The sequence below is a fragment of the Solanum pennellii genome, chromosome 10 (assembly GCF_001406875.1).
Source record: "Solanum pennellii chromosome 10, SPENNV200".
NCBI classification, from domain to species: Eukaryota; Viridiplantae; Streptophyta; class Magnoliopsida; order Solanales; family Solanaceae; genus Solanum; species Solanum pennellii.
The window spans coordinates 54,747,333-54,760,297 of record NC_028646.1 but is presented as its reverse complement, the minus strand read 5'-3'; positions in this window follow the sequence as shown (position 1 = coordinate 54,760,297).

Here is a 12,965-nt window from a genome sequence, read left to right as displayed (position 1 = left end):
GTTCAATTCTCAAAAGTTATAAGGAAACTAATTATTCGCTAAGAGTTACAGACATTTTCACATTTTGAGCAAGAAAAGAAGCTTAGACTTCTAACAGATCCTTTGGCTAGTTTTAGTAAAGAGGAAACTATGATTTCCAAGAATGTTTTTGAAGTTAAGTTTAAGTAATTACCTCAAAACAAAGAAGAAGTTGTTTTAAAACCATATGAGCTAAGTATTTTTTGGAGTAGTATTGAGTTAAGTTATTCTTGAGTTGAGCAGATCCAAGATAAGTGTTCCTTTTAACACATTTTCAAGCTTAAGTTGTTTTAACATTACAACTCGTATACTCATAGATTCAATGTACTGATTAATGTTGATCTTCATCTTACTATAATACAGACGTAGGTAACCAGGATCATCATCATCCAGCGCCTCTTTAATCCAATCGAACACTCAGAGTAAGGTCTTATATTTACTTGTAAATTAGTGTAAGAGTTAGGGTGGATTTTAAATGAGAAGGGCTAATGCGTATTAAATTGTGTGATTTTCTATGGTGGATATTGATGTTTATTGGTCACGTGACAAAAAAAAATCACATGGTATGCTTTGTGTTATTAGTTAAAGTTAGGGGTATTTGTGAGCCACCAAAAAAAATGGGGCATTTTTTAACCAAAACACAAACAAATAATATTTTTGTTCTATTTTAGATAGTGAAGGTACTTTTGACCTTTTTTCATTTTTGATTAAAAGTTTTCCTTTTTATATAAATGACTGTTATTTCTTCCTTCTAAGAAAGTTCTGTATTATACACATATTATTATATGCTTTTGATAGATCACCAATCTTTAAAATACTTTTATTTTCCCCCGTAATTCCAAAGGAATAAATTTGAATCTACTTTAAGAAATATCAGTCAAATATTATGTTATCTTAGGTTAACTATAATGATCAATCAATTTATTCATCTATTTAATTTGTTATATAAAATGGGCAATTTTCGTAATATTTTTCAAAAATATGTTTCAAACTTGAATTATAATGATAATACCACCACTATTTTTCTTCTCATACTCTACATAGATAGATTCAATTTTTTATCAAAAATAATATTGTAAAAATTTTTTTCGGTCAATATTTCAAAGATTGAGATCTATTACAATATAAGTTGATTAATATGTGCAACTGCATGTTCAATAGAGTGCAATATAACTTGATAATTATGAGGGAATTAAGATATGAAAAATGAATGAATTGTCATGGTAATTGCATTTCGCACATCTTCCGAAAGAATGAAAATGCTCTCCAATCGAGAGAAAATATTGATCTGATTATAATCAGTGCTCATTCACCAAATTTGTATTTTTTAAAAGTTTTAGCTCAAGGTGTGATCTTGGATATAATTTCACTATGTAAGTATTTATTCTATTAATCCCCTTATGACATCTGTTGTGAGAAAAGTCAGTAACTTTTACAAACACACTATGAAAATCGACTAAAAAATTTTCTATTAATATATAATTCAATTCTTTAAAACTATTGAATTTGGTACAATTCACTTTAATTATGAGTAGCAATGAATAGTTTGTTTTTTAGTGAGATTAGTTATTTGTTTTTAATGTCTATTTTATTTACTAATTGATAAGTTATTACTTTGTAACACAACTTTTATAGTGAATATGCTTGAAATATACTAGTCATATAGTATTTAATACAATTAAATTCTAATTGTCAACTTCTTGAAATAATTATGCAGTTGTATGCGATGAATTAAATGAACTCTTCGCAAAAAAGGCTTTGAAAGACGGACCATGTTTTTTTTTACAAAGGTCACTAAATGGGAAAATTGTGAAACACTTGTGGCTATTTGGTTTGAGGAGAAAAATAGAAAGAGAGAGCGGAAAAACAATTAGAAGATGGAGACAAGATGAATATTAATGATGTTGATACAAATAATATGGATAGAGATGATGAAAAATTATTTAAAGAAACAAATGGTGTGACTAATATTGAGGAACATAGAAATAATATTCATGATGTGGAGGAGAATATCGCATGGAATGGAAAATACAACCGTAGGAGGATATTGTCTTGAACTTCTTGAATATTATTTCTATGCTCGTCAATATTAGGTGCACCGTTTGTTTTTCAAGTAATTCTTCATTATCTCGATCCATATTATTTGTATCAATATCATTAACAATCATCTTGTGTCCATCATCTGATACTTTTTCCGCTCTTTCTCTTTCTATTGATTTCTTCTCAATACAAATTGCGATAAGTGTTTCACAATTTTCGCATTTAGTGGCCTTTTTTAGAGAAAAAAACATGCTCCTTCTTTCAAAACCTTCTTTTGCTAAGAGTTCATTGTATTCCGGATATAATTGCATAATTATTTCAAGAAGTCGACAATTCGAATTTAATTCTATAAAGCACTATATGAATAGTTTATTTCAAGCATATTAACTATAAATGTTGTGTTACAAAATAATAACTAATCATTCACTAATAAAATATATATTAACAACAAATAAGTAATTTCACTAAACAACAAATATTCAATGCTACTCATGATAATTAACAATGATGAATTGTACCAAATTCATTATCTTCAAAAAATTTAATTACATATTAATAGCAAATTTTTTAGTTGATTTTTGTAGTATATTTACAAACGTAAATGATTGTTCTCACAATAGATGTTATAATTGAAAGAATAGAATGTATACTTACATAGTGAAAATATATACAAGATCACAGCTTGAGCCAAGAGTTTAAAAGAATCTAAATTCGGTGAATGAACACTGATTATTATCACATCAAATTTTTTCTCTCCTTTGGAGAGCATTTCCATTGCTTCTTATTATATATAAATAATTTAATCTATATATAGGGAGAGTAGAAGAAGAAAGAAAATGGTGGTATCATCATTATCTTTCAAGTTTGAAACTTATTTTATAAATTTTATATGTTTTTAAAAAAAATTATGAAAATTGTCCATTGTCTTAAAAAACTAAAATAAAGGATTAAATTGATTAATTATTAATGTTTACCATGAATAAATATGATATTTGACTAGTATTCATTAAAGTAGATTCAAAATATTATTCATTTCTGTTTTGACTAAAAATACTTTCTTTTTTTTGTTGCCTCACAAATACCTCTAACTTTAACTAATATCATCAAGCGTGCCATGTGAGAGATAATTTGTCACGTGACCAATGCACCTCAATATCTACCACGGAAAATCATGTAATTTAATACCCACTAGCCCATCCATTTTAAAATCCACACCAATCCTTACTCAAATTAACAAGCAAACATAAGACCATATTCCTTGTCCTTCCAATCCTAAGACCAACAGTACACCAACCTTTCAATCTACTTTTCTCCATATATCCAAACAAATTTTATACACTGCTCACATACACAATTTTTTCACCTAAAACTACACAAAACCTCAATACACTCAACAAAGGAATGATATTTTTGCTCAATTTGAATAGTTCTCAGGTAGTTTTGACCCTTATCAAATTAAAAAAGAAAAGAAAAATTACGATCTCTCTAAGATATGCATTTTTTCACTCTTGGTATTCCTTTCCCGAAGAGGTCCATTCAAAGTTGATTTTAAATAACTCAAAATCAAGGGTTTGTGTCTACAAATGGGTTTTCTTCAAAACTTGAAATTGATGATTGATTATAACTAACTGTGATTACCTATGACTAATTAAGTGTATATTGTTGAGTAATTGAGGTTTATTAATTAGAATTTAGTGTGATCTATTTTCCTTCCCGAATTTTCCCCAATCAGTTGGATTTGATTGAGAATTGATAGGGATTAATTGGTGTATTGGTGGTTAGACTTGAGTTAAATATGTCATATTACTCACATATTGTCATGTATTGTTGAGATTTTGATGAAGTCGTGATTGAACCCTTTTCCCTATCCCTTGTTATGAATTGGAATCGTAGATGATTAGGGTTGTTATAATTGATTATATGATTGTTAAATTCACTTTATTATTATGATTATGATGAAAGGATTATTTGGGTAAACGATAATGAAATGAGGGTATGATTTTGAAGAAGGTTTATTAGTTAGACTTCATTGTAAATATGAGTTTTGTACTTCAATAATGATGGTTTACTCTTGATGATGGTATTCAATTGAAGCATGATCATGTGATTAGATCAAGGATGTAATGATATGATTATTATGATGCCATGTTATGACTATAGTGAATTGTGATAACTTGATGGAGGTATGATCATGCAAGTTAGAATGTGATTTTCTGGTGTGCCTTATGATAATAATTATGATATAATGATCTCACTAATTATGTTTTGTAATGAAAGGAAGTTCTCATCCTACATCTAATGAGATAATGATTATGATTATACAAGGGGTTAGTCTCTTATGGTCTAAACTAAGTTTTGATGATTAACATTGTCTTAAAGGCTTTTAAAAAGGGACTTTAGCTTAGCAACGAGCAAACTAGATATAAGAGGTGTCCTTTTCCAATGTGGGAAGGTAGGTTCATAATGGTTCTCATGAGATGGAGATTACAATGCAATGTTGCATAAAGAGAGTCTCTAGCATGTCTCCTAGTTCCTTATTTATTTTTCCTCTATAGGAATACTAGCTGTTATGCGGAATTCGAGATAATACGAGAAAATATAAACGCGAAAAACAAGACAACAGATTTACGTGGTTCACCAATAAATTGGCTACGTCCACGGGAAGAGGGAGAGCAGTTTTATTAAGGAGAGGCAAGAACAGCGAGACCCCCGTCCTTTCTGTTTGTAACGGGTCCAATTCAAGGCATTCAACAAATCTCCACCTTGACTTGAATTCTCCAAACAGATTCTTCAGACGCACTATGATAGTGCCAGGCCTCCCCCTCTTCCTCAGAGTTGCCCCGCAGGGCAATTAACAGCTTCTGATGTTGAGCAAGTCCAAACAGTGTTGAAACTTGCTCTGTGGAACCGGCTTTGTGAACATATCAGCAGGATTATCAGCAGTTCCTACTTTCTTCACCTTGATTCTCTTCTCACTTCTCAGAAAATGATACCTTACGTCAATATGCTTGGTTCTCTCATGATGGACTTGATCCTTGGCTAGACAAATTGCGCTCAAACTGTCACAATACACCGTAGCCTGATCATGATGCAGACCAAGATCACTAACCAGCCCTTTCAGCCAAATCCCTTCTTTTGCAGCCTCTGTCAAGGCCATGTACTCCGCTTCCGTAGTAGACAAAGTCACTGTAGGTTGCAAAGTTGCCTTCCAACTGACGACAGATCCTCCAAGGGTAAACACATAGCCAGTCATCGATCTTCTTGTGTCAACATCTCCAGCATAGTCAGAATCAGAATAGCCAGTAACCAAGCACTGAGTATCACCTCCATAAATGAGACCAACGTCAGATGTACCTCTAAGGTACCGGAAAATTCTCTTCACAGCCTGCCAATGTTCTCTCCCTGGTTGTCCCATGAATCTGCTCACTACACTGACTGCATGTGCTAAATCTGGCCTTGTACAGACCATAGCATACATCAAACTTCCTACGGCACTGGCATAAGGGACTCGTGACATATACTCCTTCTCTTCTTCTGACTGTGGAGCGAACATGGCAGTGAGATGGATATTGGCAGCACTGGGGGTATCAATAGGCTTAGATGAAGACATGCCAAACCTCGCCAAGACCTTCTGAATGTAGCTTCTCTGTGACAAGAAAAGTTTCCTTCTCTCTCTGTCTCTAATGATCTCCATCCCTAGAATCTTCCGAGCGGCTCCCAGATCCTTCATCTCAAACTCAGCACTAAGTAAACCCTTCAGCTTCTGAATGTCATACTTCTTCTTTGCAGCTATCAGCATATCATCTACATAAAGCACCAGATAGATGAATGAATCATCCTTGAGCCTATTGTAGTAGACACAACAATCATATGAGCTCCGAGTATAGCCCAACTTCACCATATAGCTGTCAAACCTTTTGTACCACTGCCTTGGAGACTGCTTAAGTCCATATAAGGACTTCTTCAACTTGCAGACGTGATTTTCCTTCCCTGGAACTTGGAAACCATCCGGCTGAGTCATGTATATCTCTTCCTCCAACTCTCCATGTAGAAACGCTGTCTTCACATCAAGTTGTTCAAGCTCCAGATTCTGATGTGTAACAATCGCTAGTAACACTCGGATGGAAGTATGTCTGACCACTGGTGAGAAGATCTCATTGTAGTCCACTCCCTCTCTTTGGTTGAAACCTCTGGCAACAACCCTGGCTTTATACTTGACTCCTTCTGCTGGTGATATCCCTTCCTTCTTCTTGAAAACCCATTTGCAAGTAATAATCTTTCTCCCCGAAGGCTGTATGACCAGATCCCATGTCTGATTCTTGTGTAGGGACTCCATCTCATCTCCCATAGCGGCAAACCATTTTTCAGAATCAGAACTTAAAATGGCTTCTTTGTAAGTAGACGGCTCAGATGTATCTACCTCTTCAGCAACCTGCAGTGCATAACCCACCATGTCCTCAAAACCATACCTCGTAGGTGGCCGAACTCCAACCCTCCTTGGCCGATCTTGAGCTATACTCCGATGGATATCTGATGGCATAGATTCTGGAATATCAGTTTCTGTCTGTGGCTCTTGATCCTCCTCTTCAGGTTCTTTCAAATCGCTCTCGTTCTGAATGACTTGAAACTCCACCTGTTTATCAAGACTCCCAGTTTCTGACGTAGTTGTAGGCTTCACAATGGTTCTAAGCAGAGAACTTTCATCAAAGACAACGTTCCTGCTCATAATAACCCTCTTTTCTGCTGGAGACCAGATTCTGAAACCTTTCACTCCATCTCCGTAGCCCACAAATACTCCCTTTTTAGCTCTTGGTTCTAACTTACCTTCACTGACGTGATAGTAAGCCGTACAACCAAAAGCTTTCAGATTTGAATAATCAGCAACTTTTCCTGACCACATCTCCATAGGTGTTTTGCACTGTATGCCTGTATGTGGTCCGCGGTTAATCAAGTAGCAAGCTGTACTAACCGCTTCTGCCCAGAATCTTCTATCTAGCCCAGCATTAGAGAGCATGCACCTTGCTCTCTCCAGAAGTGTTTGATTCATCCGCTCAGCTACACCGTTCTGCTGTGGTGTATTTCTGACTGTACGATGTCGAGCAATCCCTTCATCCTTACAGAATTGATCAAATTCAGACCAGCAGAATTCCAGCCCATTATCAGTTCGCAACCTCTTGATCTTCTTCCCTGTTTGATTTTCCATCAAAATTTTCCACTCCTTGAACTTCTGGAAAGCTTCACTTTTATGCTTCATCATGTACACCCAAGTCATCCTTGAGTAGTCATCAATCATGGACACAAAAAATCTGCAGCCTCCCAAAGACTCAACACGGCATGGACCCCAGCAATCAGAATGGATGTAATCAAGAGTGCCTTTTGTTCTGTGAATGGCCTTTGGAAACTTGTTGCGATGTAGTTTTCCAAAGACACAATGTTCACAAAACTCTAGGCTTTTAACCTTATGACCAGCAAGAAGATCCTCCTTTGACAGAATTTGCATCCCTCTTTCACCCATATGACCAAGTCTCATGTGCCATAACTTAGTCATATCCTCCTGGTGAACTTCTGACGATGCAACATGGGCTGAACCTGTAACCGTGGAACCTTGTAGAAAATACAAAGTACCACGCATGACACCTTTCAGAATCAGATTTGAACCCTTCCAGACCCGCAAGACTCCATCTTTTCCCGACCAGCTGAATCCCTTGCTGTCCAAAGAACTGAGAGATATCAGATTTTTCGTCATCAATGGAACGTGCCTGACCTCGTTCAATGTGCAGAAGCTACCGTCATGTGTCCTTATCTTGATCGAGCCTGTCCCAACCACCTTGCAGACAGAACTGTTGGCCATCGAGATGCTGCCTCCGTCTATCTGCTCATAAGTCGTGAACCACTCTCTCCTAGGACAGATGTGATAGGATGCCCCAGAATCGAGAACCCACACATCTGAATGATGAGTGTGCTCATCCGCAACTAGGGCAATGTCTTCTTCAGAATTGGTGTCTTCTTCAGCAACAGCAGCAGAAACTGATTGTTTTTCCGATTGCTTCTTCTTCTTCGGACAATCAAATTTCCAATGTCCCTTCTCCTTGCAGTAATTACAAACATCATCTGGCTTTGCACCCTTCGACATCGGCTTATTTTTCTTTCCGCCGTTTTTCCTTCCCTTTCCGCTACTGGTGAACAGACCGGAAGGCTGTATGTCCGTACTTGTGCCGTTAGCCTTATGCCGTAATTCCCTGCTATGAAGGGCCGATCTGACTTCTTCCAGCGACACAGTATCTTTCCCAACAATGAACGATTGAACAAAATTCTCAAACGACATTGGGAGAGATACTAACAGAATCAGGGCAGCATCTTCATCCTCGATCTTCACATCGATATTACGCAATTCTAATAACAAAGTATTCAATTGCTCTAAATGTTCCCTGAGTTGTGTACCTTCAGCCATTCGTAAACCGAATAGACGTTGTTTCAGAAGCAGCTTGTTGGTTAGAGATTTTGTCATGTACAAACTCTCCAGCTTCAACCACAGACCAGCAGCAGTCTCTTCATCCGAGACTTCCGTGATGACGTCATCCGCGAGACACAGCATGATCGTCGAATGCGCCTTTTCCTCCAGAATCGCCATCTCAGGAGTAACGACGGCGTTCTTGTCTTTCGACAACGGCGCCCAGAAACCTTGCTGTTTCAACAAAGCCCGCATCTTGATCTGCCATAAACTGAAACTGTTCCTCCCTGTGAATTTGTCGATTTTCACGTTCAAAGCAGACATCTCGAATTCTCCAAGAACACCGATTAACCGAGAGGCTCTGATACCAATTTGTTATGCGGAATTTGAGATAATACGAGAAAATATAAACGCGAAAAACAAGACAACAGATTTACGTGGTTCACCAATAAATTGGCTACGTCCACGGGGAAGAGGGAGAGCAGTTTTATTATGGAGAGGCAAGAACAGAATTACAGAATAGGGTTTGCCATAGCGTCTATATATAGTGCTAAGCTACGCCCTAACAGGCTTGGGCCCAACATACAGAATTGACATGCCCCCCTGGACCCCCCGACTCGCTGACCGGGCAGCGAGACCCCCGTCCTTTCTGTTTGTAACGGGTCCAATTCAAGGCATTCAACACTAGCTAATGGATCCACCTACAATGTTACGTTCATGTTTTTGTTCTACTTTGGAAAGTAGAGCGCCTTCTTTCGGTGTAGGATTTCATGTCACCGAATTCCATGTTTAGCTCACATGGTTTATTATCGGTTAAGGCGATTGTTCCCGAAAGTAATAAATGAATGATGTAATGAAGATGAACACTAACTAAGATCGCTTAAGGGGTTATACTTAGTGTAGGTAGGGGTATGTGACTCTATCTATGCATTCCACAATTTGTCTTTGAGGGAAGTCTTAAGAGGTTGTTCTTATGTTCTTATGCACTTATGATATCATAAAATGTATATATATGCGGATATATGTGATGTTACTCTTATATGATGTTGGTTGCATTTATGAACATGATATTGGTCTAAGTTGTTTTATATGTTGATGTCTACTTATGATGTTATACTATATGAAGCAAGGCACTACTTATGATCTCTTTTCTTATTTACTTGATTGTGTGGGGTTATGAGGATTCCCATGAGCATTGCACTTGTAGGATTGGGAGAGGATTGTTGGGAAGGTTCTTGAAGGTTGGTGATGTGAACTAATGGATCTGAAATGTTGAGATCACTATATGATGATGTTTTCCATATTTATGAACATGTCTTATGATGTTGTGATCTCTAACTTGTATATGTTCTCTTTTATGAGCATCAAAGACTTTCAAAATGACTTAGCATGTTTCAAAAGAAATGGTCCTTTTCATGCATGTCTTCAGATGGTTTATTTGCAGGTATCCATACTAGTACAAGTGTTTGTACTAACCCATATTCCTTCTGTTTCTACAAATATGTAGGTTTTTGCCGTTGAGGTGCTTAAAGTTCCTTTTCAAAAAGACTTGGACTTTTCCCCAAGTTGATTGGTGAGTCCTCAATGATTCGAGGATGGTGCCACCTATCTAGTTTATTGGGATTGTTATGTCTAATGACATTTGTTTTCTTCCTTTATCATTTTAGACTATTGATGTAAGCCTATAATGTCATATTGTACTTGTAATGGCTATGTCAAAATGTTGTACTCCTTTTAGATTGTTTATATGTGAGACAAGATATTAGACTCTTATATACTTTGCTTATGCTATGCGAGAAGTCTATGTATATTTCCTAAACGAGGAGTCTATGTAAACTCCCTATATGATATGTGAGAGCCTAAGTATGCTTCACTATGTACAAGTTTTAAATTTTCTGTATCTTTTACCTATGAAATGTAATGATAAATGCTAAGTGCTAGACTAAGTCCTCTTCGAGGATAAAGACGCCGATTACGTCTAGGGGGTGCTCCCCGGTCGTGAAATTTGGGTCCATTTCATATCTTTATAATTTTAGTGGGAAACGTCTCTAATGACATTGGGATCCAATTTGTTACTATGGTGATGTTTAGAGGTGTTTCAGAAGCAGATAGGTCATGTGTAGTAGATTCAACGAGATCGGGATTGGCTTTCAGATAGGGTTTGGTTTACTTTCTTGGGTGAGGTTCATAGATAATGCCTAGTATAAATTTCATGTAATTTTTATGGTAATTTCCGGATGTTTGGCTTTCCTTTTTTTAATTCCCTTTGGTCTTGATTTTGTAGGAGCCATGGGGTTGGTATGGGTGTTAAGATCCTTAGTTTAGCTTGTAGATTCACTTGTTTTTTGGTTACCCTTGTTAGTATTGGTGCTTCATGGCCTTAGACAAGGTTGTACCGTAGGTGGTTTAGATTGTGTTTTACCATCCTAATTGTTATGATTTTCTCCCAATAGGTTTTGTATTGTGTCATTCTTCTTGATTTGTTTCTTGCAATCTTGGTGGCTCCTGGTAGCTTTGAGTTTATCCTAGCTATGCTCACTCAAAAGACTGCAGAAGGATGATTTGGATAGGGTGTTGTCCCTTGTGTTTTGTCCCCCTTTTATTTATTTAACACCACTTATTTTGTCATTTCCTTGTGGTTTAGCAGTAAACCTGTTTTACTCTTTTGAGCTAGGTATATTATTGGGCCGAAGGCCGTATTCAAGAACATGTCAGATCTCATTTTGCCAGAAGCTTGCCTGATTCTGGCAACTTTGCGATCCTCTACGGAGTCGACAGGCTCTCGGATAACTCTTATTAGCTATGCGGCTCGCACTCTTTGCAATGGATTGTGTGGTTGGGTGGCTTTGATAAATTGATATCCTCCTCGGAGTCGGCATGCCGCCCGAATAAATCTTGCTAGCTGGGCTTCGAGTGGTCTTACTGGCAAGGCGGCATAGAATGATTTTTCACTCATGCTAGCTGGGCTAGGAGTCCAGTCTTGTTGTGGTTACTTAGGATGATAGCCCGATTTTCACTTCTCTTATGGTCTTGTTCCATCATCTCCATTCATATGCATTGCTAATCACTAAAATACTATATTATTTTGATGTTACAGTTTTGTTAGGCGATCGGTTTTGGACTTAAGAATTGTGGTTGTGGATCCTCCTGATCCTGGTTAGTTGACTTTCTACCATAGATTCATGAGAATAGGTTTATGGCTTGCGTTCCTCTTATATTCTTGACTTGGTTTCTCACCCCTTGTATCATGTTTCTTCCCTTTGTCTATCTTAGAATATTTTTTTAGTTAGTTGTGCTATGTTGGTCCTTATTACTTGTTTATGATTGTGTAATATTTTTAGCTCAGTCGTCTGTTGCCTATTGATTACCATTTTTGAGACACAAAGTACACTTTTGCCATCAAGAGATTGTAGTTTCACTTATCTTCATTGATTCAGAGTCATGCGGTGCAACTTTGAGTTTCAGGGATTTCAGTGATCTACTGGCATCTAGAGCTATCGGTTTCCATATGTTTTTGGAAAGATTAGTCGTGATATTGTATTCAAAGACAAGCTGTACTTATGTTGCATTTGTAAAAATAACCTTGAATGCTTATTTTTTATTAGATGCTCTATTACTTATTGATGCTAGGTCTTGGGATTGTTCTTGTATTGTTTTCTTCGATTATCTTTTATTTGTTTTGTTATAAACATTTTACTCCTTGTTTTTGGCTTCCTCTTGGTAGTCCATTGCTTATGGATCTGGGCTAAGGGTTAGGTTTACCTACGAGGGGGGTGTAGTAGGTGTCATCATGATCCAAGTAATCGAGTCGTGATAGTATTTGTGTATCCATTGTACTAGCAAATACATTTCTGTATTTATGGATGGCCTTATCGAAATACCAATATTAAAACATAATATCAGTTGTTTGGTTGTGCAGTTCCCTTTCAGGACGTTTTTGACACAAGGTACATTATAGATGATTAAAATACAACCACTCTTCCTCGTAGGGATATCAAGAAGGAGAATAAAAGTAAAGAAGGCCACAAAGGAACTCAATTGGCTATACCTTCTAAACTTACCTGAAAAAAAAAGAAAAGAGTCTACCGAAGGTTTGGAAGGATTTACTTCATTGAGCTGCACATAGTCAAAAGGAAAATGTTCTACAGAATGCGGGAAGTAATATGTTCAGTGAGTTAGGGACAGCAAAAGGAGGATGGTGGACAAAAGGAAAACAGTCTACCAAAAGTTTGGGAAAAGCATATTTGGTGAATTGGGGAGAAACAAATAGTATGGTGCACTACCAAACACTATCTTGACAAAGAGGAAAAGATCACAAGAAACACCAGGAGGAACACATTATTCTGCTCAACGGTTGGGAAAATCAGACACAAAAAGTTTATCCAAAAGAAAGTACCACATTATATATGCACCTAACGCTAAATGGTCAAATTGCAGATAGCAGGTTGGGGAGGAA